The sequence below is a fragment of the Canis lupus genome, chromosome 18, assembly GCF_003254725.2.
Source record: "Canis lupus dingo isolate Sandy chromosome 18, ASM325472v2, whole genome shotgun sequence".
Taxonomy (NCBI): domain Eukaryota; kingdom Metazoa; phylum Chordata; class Mammalia; order Carnivora; family Canidae; genus Canis; species Canis lupus.
In genome coordinates, this window is record NC_064260.1 from 26,565,903 (window position 1) to 26,580,389 (window position 14,487).

Consider the following 14,487-nt stretch of genomic DNA (forward strand, 5'->3'; position numbering starts at 1 on the left):
TTGTGAGTGCTCTGGAAAGGACGATGAAATTATTGAAAACAATGAGTTCCAAATAACAAAGTCTAGCTAGACTAATCTGATTTCCTTTGTTCAGTCTTGTCATTGAATGATTTGATTAGGGAAATGGACTAGATAAAAAAATACCCGCATTTTAGTAAGATATTGCACAAATCGCCCATAAGCTGTGTTTTCTTGTACTTTCTGCATATGCTGTACTCTCTGTTTAGAAGCTCTTTCTCTCCTCATCTGTTGATGATTGCCCACTCATCCAAGGCAGGATAATACTTCTGGAATACTAACCAACATTTCCTTTTTTTCTTCCAATGTTGGCTCTCCTTGAGTCAGCTAGGCTGTCTGCAACATCACTTTAAGTAAGTGATGACACATCAAAAAAGCAGCAGAAAAAATAGTTTGTTGTTGGATTTGGATTTGAAAAGTTTAAGTCTTTAGGGAAACAGAAGGACCGTTGGCTAAAAAAAAGGTTTATAAGAGGGCACCTGGGAAGCTCAGTGGTTGAGTCTGCCTTTGGCTCAGATCATGATCCCAGGGTCCTGGGATTGAGTCCCGCATTGGGCTCCCCTCAGAGAGTCTGCTTCTCCCTCTGCCTCAGCCTGTGTCTCTCATGAATAAGTAAATAAAATCTTAAAAAAAAAGGGTTGTAAGAATACTTTGATGTATAAAGGTAAAACCTTCCCCCGTAGAGACTAGATACTAAAGAGTAGAGGCCTGGAATAAAGAGGACAGAGCTAGTGAGCACTCTGTCACACCTGCCACATAGCATTTTGCTGCCACCTGACCTTCCCATAGACCTTTATGATCTTCCTTCAACAGCCACTGATAGCCTGGCATGAATGAAGCCTGATCGTGTCATGTATACATCATCCCATGTAGGCAACTCCTCCTTTGGGACCTAAGACAAGCCTCAGAGCTGGAGGATAGGAAACCGAGAACCTAGAGAGAAGCTTGTTGTGTAGATGGACCTGCACTTGGGTAGACCTAAATACCCTTGCAGTTAGGAAGCTCTACTTTTTCACTTTCTTGAGATTTAATTTAGACAAATTTGGGAGAGGCAAGGAAAAAAGTCTCAATTTTGGTTTAAGCTTTCCTCAGCAGCCTCAGTACGGTATAGTCCCGTACTCTTTTTTTGAGCTCCTCTTGAACTCCAAGTCCACTCTTATGATAGCACCCATCATAGAGAACTGCTGTATTGCCTGTGTGATTATTCCCCAACTAGACTATGAACCTTTTAAGGGTAGAGAACAGACTCTATGATGTTTGTATTTCTTGGCACATAGTAGACATAGACACTAACAAAGTATTTAATGGATTAAAATGAAGATGGCTAAATGTGAATTACCTGGATTCATAAGTAATCAAATATATACTCAAATGTTAGTGTCAGCTTTGAATTATTTCTTTATGAGGTATTTCTAGGTTCAGACTGCTACTTTCTAGGTTTCTATCAATGACTGGAATAACATATAACTCATGGATTACATTTTGGAGTTATATAGGAAGCCAGAAGGGAAAGTCAGTATGCTGGATGAGAGTCAGAATCCACAGAGAGAGGAACAAGTTAAAATGATAAACCAAATATAATTTAATTGGGAGTAAATACAAAATACTATAGTTAGGTTAAAAAAAATCAACTGAATTACAGATTAGGAGAAGGCATAGCTTAAAATAAAGAATTTGTTAAAGATCTTGCCAAAGCTTTAGTTGATAAGCTTATTGTGAGTTAAATTATGATGGAGCTTTTAGTATATTATATATTTAATGTGATTTTGGGATAGTATTTATTGAAATAAAAGGAAGAGGTACATGAAGGCAAAGATCCCACTGATGTCTCACTAATGAGATCATGGCTGAAATATTGGGTACAGTCTCATATATAATATTTAAAAAGGATAATGCTGGAGAATTTGGAAGAAAATGTTTATGGAAACTATATTTTTATGGGAATTGAGAAGGGATTGGGGCTAGACCACAGGAGAGGTGTCCTCATAAGGGAAGTGATGGCCGTATTCTCTAATGTATGAATGCCTGTTACACAGATGACCCTTGAGCAACAGGGGTTTGAGTTGAGCAGGTCCACTTAAATGTGGATTTTTAAAATAAACAGTACAGTACTGTGAATGTATTTTGTCTTCCTTATGTTCTTAATAACAATTTCTTTTCTCTAGCCTATTTTATTATAAGATTATAGTATTTAATACACATAACATATAAAATGTGTGACTCAGACTGTTATTGGTAAGATTTCTAGTAAGAATAGGCTATTAGTAGTAACTTTTAGGGGAGTAAAAAATTATACATGGATTTTTGACAGCCTGGCTGGTTGGTGCCCTTAATCCCTGCATTGTTGAAAGGCCAGCTTTATTAATGGATAATTCAGCCTATGTTTTACGGCCTAATGGGTGAAAGTTATAAGGAAGCAGATGCTAGGTCACTATTTTTGAAAATCTATAGCAATTAGCAGTTTCCATCAATGAAGTCACAGTTTTGGGATTGTCTTCACCTTACTTCACTGGAAGAGTTCAAAAACAGGATGATTGTCATCACACTGGAGCTCTGATAAGCATAGATGACTGGAGTTGGTTGAGCTCTAAGGTGGTCTTCAATTCAAAGACTAGGTGCTCTTTCAATGTATGGTCTATGGCTAGAGAGGATTTTGTGGATGTGGATATACGGGAAAGACTTTTTGACCAAGTGACAGAAGTGATGGTGACACTGCTTAGCTCAGAATAAAGCTTCCTGGACTTTCTGTACCCTTCACTCTGCATGCAGGCCATATAGAAGGTAAATATCTGGGCTGTTGGACAGTAACTCATGTGTAAGAGAAGGAAATAACTCCTCGGTGGATGTGAACGGTGAGGAAGAATGATGATGCTACTCTATGTTCCATGACTTTGTACCTGGAGAAATAACAGGACTTGATCAATGGAAATGTTTGGTGGGAGGAGGGGTGGGACACTGTTGATGAAGAAGTAAGTGTGGGTCTCATCTGGGAGAATGATGATGTTTTAGCCCCATGGTCCATGGCTCTGAGCCCAGCAGGTGAGTCTGGGACAATTGATGGCTTCTGACACCCAGGCGGTTGCAGTAATTCTGAACTCTGTGCCATGGCCAAGCAGCTCTCAATGCCGCAGACAGCTTCATTACTGCGGGCCCATCCTTCACTTAGCAGCAGACCTTCTTCCATCAGCCAAAGATGAATGAGAGAACCACCCAGGCTCTACATGTTTTCAGTATTGCCCTCTTTCTTTTGTCCACTCTGGGTTTGGTTTATATGCTCTGCTGCCTCCCCTCCGAACTATGGTGCAGGAGGCCCCTGGCATTCCCACCCCTCAAATGAGAAATGAAACTTGGACAAGAGGATGTCTTCAAAGGACATGGCAGGTTGGAGATCTCTGCAGCAATCAAAGAATGACAGAGTGTGCCCTGGCTTGGTCAGGAATAGGCAGAGGTTATTGCAGCTTTAATTCATCAAAAGCAATTCCATTCCCGTTTCTGAGCACAGAGTGAGTAGAACTTCCAAGAATCAGAGTGGGCAACTAGCAAAGCTTAATTTCCTGCCAGAAGAAGGTAAATATATCCTCATGTTATAGGCAGCACAAAATGGTGTACCACTAAGTCAAATTTAGAGCCCTCCATCTTCAAATTGAAGTACGGTTCTGAAAACCTCTAAGTCACAAAATATTTTGATTGTTTTTTTTCCTTAGTGAATTCAAAGGAGGAAATGTAGTAAGTGAATGCATCACGTATAAACCTGTGCGCTTTTTACTGATGCCTCCTTTTTTTTCTGAAGCTGCTGAGTGCCTCCCGGGGTGTGCTGCAGCTCCCATGTCTCCGAGCATTGTGGCCAAGTGCCCTATGCAGATGGGAGACTGACCAAAAGCCCTGAGCCTCCAAGATGTTTCCATACCGAGGCACCCTTCCCCGCTAGACAGATAGCATGCCACACCACGGAGCATAGAACCAGACTTTCTGCACTACCTTCAGAGCATCAGATGACAGATCCCAGAGCTCCCAGGAAGTAGACTTCCATTGGGGGAATGGGAAACCTCTGGAGATAGTTTACCCTTCTTCTCCTCTCTTATGTGACTGTTCCAAGGTAGACTTTATTTTTGCCAAATTCCTGGAGAAGACCTGCCTGCTGAAGAAGCACGCCTGCTGAGAGATGTGCAGGGTCTCCTGGTGGCTCACCATGAAGCAGTGGCTGTCATGGTAGCACACTGCCTCTCGCTGTGCCACATCTTTCTTTGCCTTGCTTCCTCTTATTTCCTGACCTCTACCACTCAGGTCTTGCACCTCCTCTTCAAGTATCAGCCCCTAGTCCTTGCCATGAGGTTTGCTTTCATAGATGACCTGGGCTACTGCAGAGATAAAGAAATCAGAGAGCTCAAATGAGCTCTTGTTCATTCAATCATTCATTCAGGGCTTATTGAGTAGCTACTGAATGTTGAGGATTTGCTAGTTTCTAAGGACATAGTAATGGGTAAAATATGATCCCCTCCTTTACACAGCTCATTGTCTAGTTGAGAGATGACATAAGATCAGATAAAGCTCTTCAAAATTTGGAAAACAGATATTTATGGTAAAATACTTGAGATAAAATGTTCTTTTCTTGGAAATTTGGCTTTAAGAATGCTGCATATGACTTGGTATTGAGGCCCTAAGCTAACGGGATGTTTTGAATCAGTTTTTTGCTTTTGTAGCAGAATCAGACCAAAGTCAAAGCTGAAATCAAAAGGCTTCACGTGCCCCATTTTCTAAGGAGAGCCATAAGAAACTTTCCATTGCTGAGCTAAATACCTCCCTGAAGGTTTTTTTGAGAATTGGAAGAAATGATCGATCTTCCTACACTCCCTCAGGAATCTGAATGAGAAGAGGACTAGAGTGTGGGCTGGAACCATCAAGTGGTTGACCTGGTGGTGTTAGTCATGTTTTTTAGAAAGAAGCTTTTAACCCTATCCTCTGGGACTGCAGAGGAGCCAAGTGAAGGAGCTCCAAGAGAATCATCCATAAGAATCAGGAGTGCTGAAAGAAAGAGCCACCTGGTTCCTTGGCGAAATACCTGTTTGGGTGACCCACTGTGGTGCTGGTTCCAAAACACACGGTGAATCTAACGTACAGACTGTTACCCGATTTCGCTGTGGGAATCTGGAAGTGGGAGACCATTGATACAACATAGATTGACAGGCTTCGAAGACTATGATAAGGTATGTTTGAGAAGAACTTAGGGCTGATGTACTACATTCCATTTGTTTTGCCCTCAGAGGGTTCAGACCTAACGGATCCCATGGGGCTTTCCATAGGAGAATTCAGATGCTAGAGAAGAGCCAGCAGCCGAGGAGGACTGCCCAGGTGGCTAGTAGGCCTTGCCAGGAGACATCTAGCCTAAAGAGGAGAGAGGGGGCTTGTCCAACAGGCCAGATTATGAGAGTGATAGTTGCTGCATTGAACAGGAGAGAGAGGTGGAGGGAAGATAAATACTGTGGTCAAGAAAGTTGTGTGCTGATGTGATGACCAAAACATCAGAGGAGGTTACAAACATCAGACAAAATGTGAAAGAACCAGAGTGAAGCAAGGGACTCACCCTCACAAGTTACAGGTGGACCGTAATTGTAGAAGACCCCACATCCCCACCCTTACCTCCTTGACCCCAACACGAGTGTTTACCTAGAGAAGCTGGGTGGAGGGGGGGCTAGGAGGGGCAGCACTTCCCACCGTCTCTGCAGCTGCTCGTGTTGGGAAAGGGGGCAGGCAAAGTTTTGAACGCTGAAATTTTAATCTGTATTGGGCTATGTTTTAATAATTAAAAATAACCAGAAAGTTATAGAATCTGCAAAAAAATATTACTAAGGGAGTGTGGAGAGTTTAACGTAGCAGGATGGAAAATGAGCCGCTGAAAGATGTGAAACCATTTCCAGAAGCGACAGTAAGAGCAGGCCTGGATGTGGCATACCCTCTCTGTCTTGGCCCGAACCCAGTCCCGCGACATCCACCTAGACGTCTGTGAGCTTCAGGAACCTGCCCCTGTGTGTCCAGGAGGAAGAGTGATCTGAACATGTAGTGTGGTCTCTGTCACAGGCAGCCACTTTGAAATCCAGAACGTTGCGCAACTTGGAAGCCAGGAATCCAGGTGGTTTTGTAATGAGGGTAATACTACCGATGAAAAGCTGTCACTGACAGTGACAGACACCGTTCAGGAGTTCTCACGTGTTCTCAAACAGCCAACGATGTCTTACAGGCTGGATCTCCCGGAGAGTGCGCTCCAACTTGTCCAAGATTAGGATTAGGATCTGATATTTCATCCTGGCAACTCTGTGACGCTCATGAGTGCTGTGACTCTCATTTTCTTGAAGAAACAAAAGAACTAAGAATTTAATGCCACACCTAAGAGATAGAAAATTTATTGCTAGTGTCTGGCTCTGTCCCACTTCAGTATTCCTACTGTTTCTATTATACCCGTATCATCTGATCATCTTGACTTCTGAAAATCCAAGGCCTTTCTTCTACTCTTTGCTCAGGATGAATTTCCTGAGACTCATTTTGATGATTCTGTGATGACCCCCTATTGATTTTCCACATGACATATAGTCACTGTGCCAAGGCTCATGCTGCCTACCATCAGAGTTTATTGTTCCATCTGGCTATTATTATTCCATTTGTACAAGATCCTGGTGTGTTTGGTTCTTTTTTGGTATAAAGTTGCTGTTTTAATGGTTTGATGATGTGCTGAGCTGCATTTGGTGTGCTGGGTAATTTCCTTAATTTGACTCTGATGTTTGTGAAGATTGAATATTCACCAGTTCATGCAATTTTGATTTTTTGACTCAGAAATCTGGAGCAGATGGGCCTGGGACTCAATAATTCAGCTACTGCTGATCAGTTTCGTATCTTTGTTCATTTATTAATGGCACTGTTGCTAGTGAGTCTTTATAATTTTCTTTTCGTCACCTCAAACAATTGTTTGATATTAATACACTGTCACTTTAATCTCAGATTATCCTTTCACGTTTTGTGGAAGCTCAGTAAAAACACTTTAAAATAATCTGTTTAGTTTTGTTGAATAAGCATCACAATATCATAATTAGATGTTGGGGGCTTTGGAACCCAAAATATAATTTCCTTTTTTAATCAGTTTAAAAAATAGCACATTGATTTATCTTCCTAACATGTTCTGATTTAGCAGTTGGGTGGAGCCAACAAAAGTAGCTTAAATGGGAGAGGACACATAGGCAACATGTGGAGCCAACAAAAGTAGCTTAAATGGGAGAGGACACATAGGCAACATGTGATTCTAGTTAGTGGATTGAAATTGAGAACTAAGTCAAAGCAATTTTGTCTTTACCTTGGTTGTCTTTTAAAGAGTCACCATCGGCAAGGTCCCTTTAAAGTCACGTACCCAACACATACGCATCAGTAACATGCTATTTTTACACCTGTCTCTGTGATCTAAATGATGAATTCTTGGACCTTCTGAAGTGTTCTCAGCCTAATTGGGGTAGAGGATATACATACGTCAAGCCAGAGTGATAAACATAATAATATATGTCCAAAATACAGCGATTGTGCAAAAAAGTGAGGATTGATTAGACCAGAAATCAGGTTTCCCAATGTTTAATTGATATTTAATCTCTCAGAGAAATGTTTATATAACCATTCCCTCTGCTTAAATAGTGCATTTGGGGAATCAGTCACTAGTTTTTTTCTTTGATCCCCGAGTTCTATATGACATTAGAGGGCTGCATCTTAAGGTTCAGGTCTAGAGAGGTGATCAGTATTTTGAGAAGGTGCACTTCACCTTGCTCTCCTATCTTCTTTTTTTTTTTTTTTTCCTACTGGATGTTAACCATATGTATAGAATAACTTCTCTCCCATAATATGGAAGAGTTCTCTTATTGAGTGTTGCTGCACGTAGATCTCTGAGTGGCCAGGAAATGGGAAATAGAGTTCCCTTCAGGGTAATTTACCACTTCACAGGTAGTTTGTCAAAATTTGCAAGTAGATCAGTCCTTGCAGAGAGTGGAGTGTTTTGACTTTTAATTCGCCCCTCCTTTTTTTTTTTTTTTTTGTAATTAGGATACATTTTTTTATTAAGAGCTGCTAGAAACCAACATTTTTCCACCCATAAATTTAGTATCTTCTGACACAGTGAGAATTACAATGGTAGGAAGAAAGGGGACTATGCAAACAAAACACAGACATAAAATGTAATGAGGGAAAAGCAGCCAGCTTGCTGCAACTGTAAAGAAGAAGAAAACTTCAGGGAGGTCTGATTTATAGGGAATAATTATTATTGGCTGATTTAGAAAACTGGGGCAGAGATAGGAAGCCGCTGAAATGGCTGTTTTTGCAAACTGATTTGAAGAACCCTTCTCTTCTATACTATTATAAAATAATAATTCTTGGTGAATGTGTCCCCTTTCACTTAAGGATTTGCAAGGACTTGAAAAATACCGCTTGAATAGAATTACGATTACAGAGAAGCACATTCAGACCACTATTTTATTTTATTTTATTTTATTTTTCAGACCACTATTTTATTTTATTTTATTTTTTTTTTTTTTTTAATTTTTATTTATTTATGATAGTAACAGAGGGAGAGAGAGAGGCAGAGACACAGGCAGAGGGAGAAGCAGGCTCCGTGCACCGAGAGCCCGACATGGGATTCGATCCGGGGTCTCCAGGATCGCGCCCTGGGCCAAAGGCAGGCGCCAAACCGCAGCGCCACCCAGGGATCCCTAGACCACTATTTTAAATGTAAAAGCAAAGACCAGGAGCAGGACAAGGATTTGTGAAAAGTCGCCTAAGGGATCAGAACAAGAGAATAGATCCAGTTAACAAATTCTGATTTCCTAAATTCAGAAGCGGTTGGTTCCACAGTTAAACTTTAAATTCTAATTAGGGAATTTCATTCTCACAATAGCTTTTAATCTAAGAGAGATCATTATCCATTCATTCATCATTCAGTTATTCATCAGGCAGTTATCGAGCTCCTCCTATATGCCAGGTACAGACTTCTGTGCTAAGAAAACATGCATGAGGAAGACATCTCTTCTCTTAGAGGGTTCCTATATTTAAAGGGGTGAATTTAAATGAACATGATAGGCTAAGACATATATTTTCCCAACTGGGAAATACCAATTAATAAAATGCTTAGATTCAGAAGCCCAGATGTTATCTTTTTGTGGTTGATAATGCATTTTTTTTCCCTAAAAATGAAGGATGATTTGCATGGTTATTCACAGTTTTTATAAGGTGCCACTTTAATAAGATATATCTCATCAGACTCGAAGATCAGAATAAGTTGAAGTCAAAGCATCAGAGGTGGCCCTTTATATTTGGAAACAGCATTGAACTGAACTCAGGCATCTGGGTTAGAATTCTGTTTCTTTTATTTACCTATTGTATGAGTTGAGACAAGAGATCACACCTCTTCAGGATTTATATTTCTCATTTCTAAACACTGAGTTGAGGACTAGCTGGGGTGCTTTTTATGATTCTTAATCAATTAAAAAAATCAAATATGTATTGAGCACCTCCTATAAGCCTAAATTGTCTAAGACCCTGGGGATACAGAGGTGAACAAAACAGACCGTAGAAGGAAAAATATAGACGATAGAAGAAAAATCCAAGTGTGCTGTTCTGGAAGCCATGTGAAGAAACTGCTCACAGGAATAGGGAGGGGTTAATTTTCAAATGTTGCTGATAGATTAGGTGAAATGAGAGTAAAAACTGACCATTGGCTTTAGCAAAATTAATCACCGGCAGCCCTGACAAGAGCAGTTTCAGGGCAGTAATGGAGATAAAGGTGTGAATTTGGAGTGAGTTCTAGGTGAGGGGCTGGATATATAAATGAATAATGGTCAGAAAATACATAAAAGTAGAATTCTGACCCACATCTTCAGCAAACAGCCCAGGAAGCCAACCCAATGTCTACACTAAGCAGTCCAGGAAGTCAACCTACTATCTCCAACTCAGAATTTTAGAAAGTCAGGCCACTATCTCTATGGCAGTGCCAAATGGCTAGGACTTGGTTAATAACTGACAGCTTCCCTAATTTTTATTTATTTGTTTGTTTTAAACTTCAGGCCAATTAGAGGAAGCCAGACAGGCACCTCTAGCTGTCATATAGGAGGACATCCTGCCCCTTCCTCATGCCAGCAGCCTCCACTCATGGCATACTTGAAGCCTTCGCTTTTTTTCCATAAAGCTTTCCCACTCCTCTTCCTGCCATCGAGTCTCTGCCTGAGACCCATGGTGGTGGCTGACTCCTTTGTTATAGCAAGCTCTGGATAAATCGCCTTTCCTCGGTCTCATTTGGATGGTTTTTGTTTATTTCCATATAGAAAAAATATGAGTAGAAAAATTGGAAAGAGAGAACATAGTTTAGAAAGAAGTTTGTGATAAAGCTGAGCAGAAAAATGAGTCAGTAACTGAAGTGAGATGCATTTCTTTTGATGTTGTACTGGCAGAGACATCAAATACAGTGATTAATAGAAGCAGTGATGGTGGACATCCTTGTTTCTTCCTGATGTTGTTTAAAAAAATAAACATTTCAAAGTTTTAGCATTGTGACATTTTCTGTGTCCTTTATTAGATAGAGGACATTACCTTCTATTTCTAATTTGAGAAGAGTTTTAGAATTTGATGAGTACATATTTCTTTGTGGCTTAGTTATGAGTGAATGTTGATTTTTTTGGGGGCAAATTCCCTTGCTGCAGCTATTAAGACTATGACGTGGCGTTTCATCCTTAATGTTTTTAATATCCTGAATTATGCTATTAGATCTACTATTGCTTAGCATTCTTGAATTCCTGGGTTAAATTAAGCTTGGATATGACTTAAAAAAATTGCTAATTTGGTTTGCTAGTAGTGTTTAGTATGAGAGCATAAGTGAATTTTTATTCTCCTCACCTGTGTTGTTCTGTTCATACTGACATCAGAATTTGATATTGATATTTTACATACTAAGCTTATAAAATGAGTGGGGTTTCCCTTTTTCTTCTACTCTCTGGAAAGGTTTGTGTAGATCAATGTTATCTGTTCTTAAATTTTGACAGCATTTACCTCTAAATACTCATAGGCCAAGTATCTCTGTGTATGTCGGTGTCTATTTATGGAAGTACTGATTTCATTTCTTTAACATAATCATTAAATACATGTTTTTAATTTCTTTTAGAGTCAATTTTAGACCATTACTATACACTTTCACATTTGATAGAATAATAGAATATTTTTCATAATTTCTTTGAAAAAATTTTAGTCCAATCATAATTATATCATTTTTATTAATATCTCATTTGTGCCTTTTTCTTTTATATTTTTGTCTTTCAATTAACTAGTTTATACTCATTTTTATTATCTCCTGATGATACTTTCAAAATCTCTCTTATGTTCCTCCCTGTACCTTTTCACATCCCCTGGTAATCACAGATTTGCTTTCTATCACTATGGATCAATTTGCATTTTTTGTCATTTTCTATACATATAATACTATTTGTATTATTTTGTCCAGCTTATTTCACTTAGCACAGTTATTTTCATCCAGTTATTGCATGTATGAATAGTTTATTCCTTTTTGTTGTTGAGTAGTTTTTGATGTATGACATTATTTTTTTATCCATTCACCCATTGATGGAAATTTGGGTTGTTGCCAATTTTTGGTTACTTTCTATAAATCTGCTCTGAACATTTGTGTAGAAGTCTTTGTGTGAGGGCATGATTTCAGGTAACAATTTAGGAGTGGAATAGCTGGGTCATAACATAGGTATATGCTTAACATTTTAATAAATTACCAAAGTATTTTTTCAAGTGGTTGTACCATTTTATATCCTTACAAGCAGTGTGTCAGAGTTTAAGTTCCTTCACATAACCACCAAAACTTGGGTTGGAAGAGTTTTTCCAACTGAATCATTATAAGAGTTGTGCAAGGCTGTGTCTTTGTCGTTTTAGTTTGCATTTTCTTAATGTCTAGTAATAGTGTGTAACATCTTGTGTCTATTTGCCTTCTTTGTCATATTCTTTTGCCCCTTTAAAAAACTGGATTGTTTTCTCATCATTGAATTTTGAGTGTTATTTATATATTCTGAATACAAGTCCATCAGGAAATTATTTGCAGATAATTTATCCTTGTTTGTAGCTTGTCTTTTCATTTTCTTAATAGCATCTTTCAAAAAGCAGAAGTTTTTGATTTTGATGAAGCCCAATTTAATAACTTTTTAATAGATTGTTCTTTATCAAAGATAAATTATAACACTTTTATCTCTTAAGTCTTTGCTTAAAGAATTTCTGCCATGTTTTATTCTAGAAGCTTCAGAGCTTTAGGTTTTATGTGTAGATCTAAAATCCATTTTGATTTGAACTTTATATATGGTGTGAGATATGTATTGAAGTTCACTTTTTTGCATATTAATGTGTGGTTATTCGAGCACTATTTATTGAAAGACTATCTTTGTCTCATTGAATAATATATGTATCATTAAAAAATCAGTTGTCTATATATGTGTGGTTTTATTTCTAGACTCTGTCTTGTTCCACAGATATATTTGTCTATATCTGTACATAAATACCATATTGTCTGGATTAGTATGGGTTTATAATAAGTCTTCATATCAGGTAGCACAAATCCTTTAACTTTGTTCTTTCACAAAACTGTTTTGATCATTCTTAGTCCTTAGCATTTCTGTGTGACTTTTAGAATCAGCTTGTCAAATCCTACCAGAAATGCCAGGAGCTTGATTGGGATTGTATTACATCTATAGATCAATTTAGACAGAACCAACATTTTAAAAATAGAGTTTCTAGTCCGTGAACATTTTATATCTTTCCATTTATTTAGGTCTTTTAAAATTTCAGCACTGTTTTTGCCAAAGGTCTTGCATAATATACTTTTCTTGATTTATCTCTAATGTTTTATTTTTTTGATGTTATTAAAGTGTTTTTTTTTCCATTTCAATTTCTGATCATTCATGTCTGTTAGAAAGAAACACCTTTTATTTTTGTATACTGGCCCTGTATCCTGCAACCTTGCTGAACTTAATTACTAGTTTTTTTTTTTTTTTTTTTTGGTATAAGTTCCAGTGGATTTTCTGTGTAGATGATCGTGCTGTTTGGTAGAATAGACAGTTTTACTTCTTGTTTTACAAACTGGTTATCTTTATTTTTCTGTGTTAATGCAGAGGCTAGTACCTCCAGCTCAATGAGTATAAATGGTGAGAACTGCATTCTTATCTTTTTCCTAATATTAGCAGGAAGACATCCAATCTTTCATATTAAGTGTGAAGTTGGTTGTAGATCATAATAGATGCCCTTTATCAGATTGAGAAAATTCAATTTCTAGTGTGTGGAGATTTTTCTAAGAATGGATATTAGGTTTTGTCAAATGATTTCTCTGTATATATTGAATCATCTGGTTTTATTTTTTAGATTGTTCATATGGTAAATTATAATGATTAAATTCAAAATGCTATATAATGCTTACATTCTTGGGATAAACCTCAGTTGGTCATAATATATATTCATTTTTATATGTTGCTGGATTCAATTTGCTAAAATTTTGTTCAGAAATTTCATATCTGTGTTCAAGAGAGATACTGGTCTTTAGTTTTCTTCTAATTTTTTGTCAGCTTTAATTATATGGTTATTGCTACAAATATTCCATCTTCTCCAATAGTCTGGAAGAGTTTGTGTGTAAATGGTATTGTTTTCTCCTGAAATGTGTAGTGGAATTGCCCTCAGAGAAGGTGTATGTGCGTGGATTTTTTTTTGTGTGTGGAAGGTTTTTAACTACAAATTTGGCTTATTTAGTTTATATATAGGTATATTCAGGTTACCTATATTTACATTTTCTTTCAAAAGTATCAGAAAGCTTCACAATATAGGGCCCATAGTCCCATCGGTCAGAATTAAGGGGCATTCATTAGAAGCCGCCTCCAGTCTGCCACAGTCTCTATAATTCTCTTGGCTAATATTATTTATATTACCTTCTTGGTTACTCTAAGCTTTTGGTTACCAGCCTTTCATTAAACTGTTTTTAATTTGTATTCATGTGTTACAGATCCCGAAGATGATCTATTTCAACTACTTAATTTAGTAGATGATGAAAACTGTAGTCTGAGTTATAAAGGTCATCCAGTAATTTATATTAGAATTAGAAATAGGGTCTTGGTCGCTTGTCACTTGCTCAAGTGTCTTTTTATTGTCCCCATGAGGCTTTCTCGTATCTGCACGTCACCCCTTGCATAGTACTTGCTTTGGGTACAGGAAGTGATGTGCACAAGTAGACCTGTTCTTCATGCATAACATGTTGAGGAGCATGTTCTTTAATCATGCTTCTTGGGTAAGAAAAAGGCTGTATTGCTCTGTATGACCTTCTTGTCCTTCCCTTTCTTTTCTTCCAATTCCCCACTCATTATAACGTGGAGAAGGGGATAAATGTAGCCTACCTTGTCTCGTTCTACCTCAGTATTTCTTAAT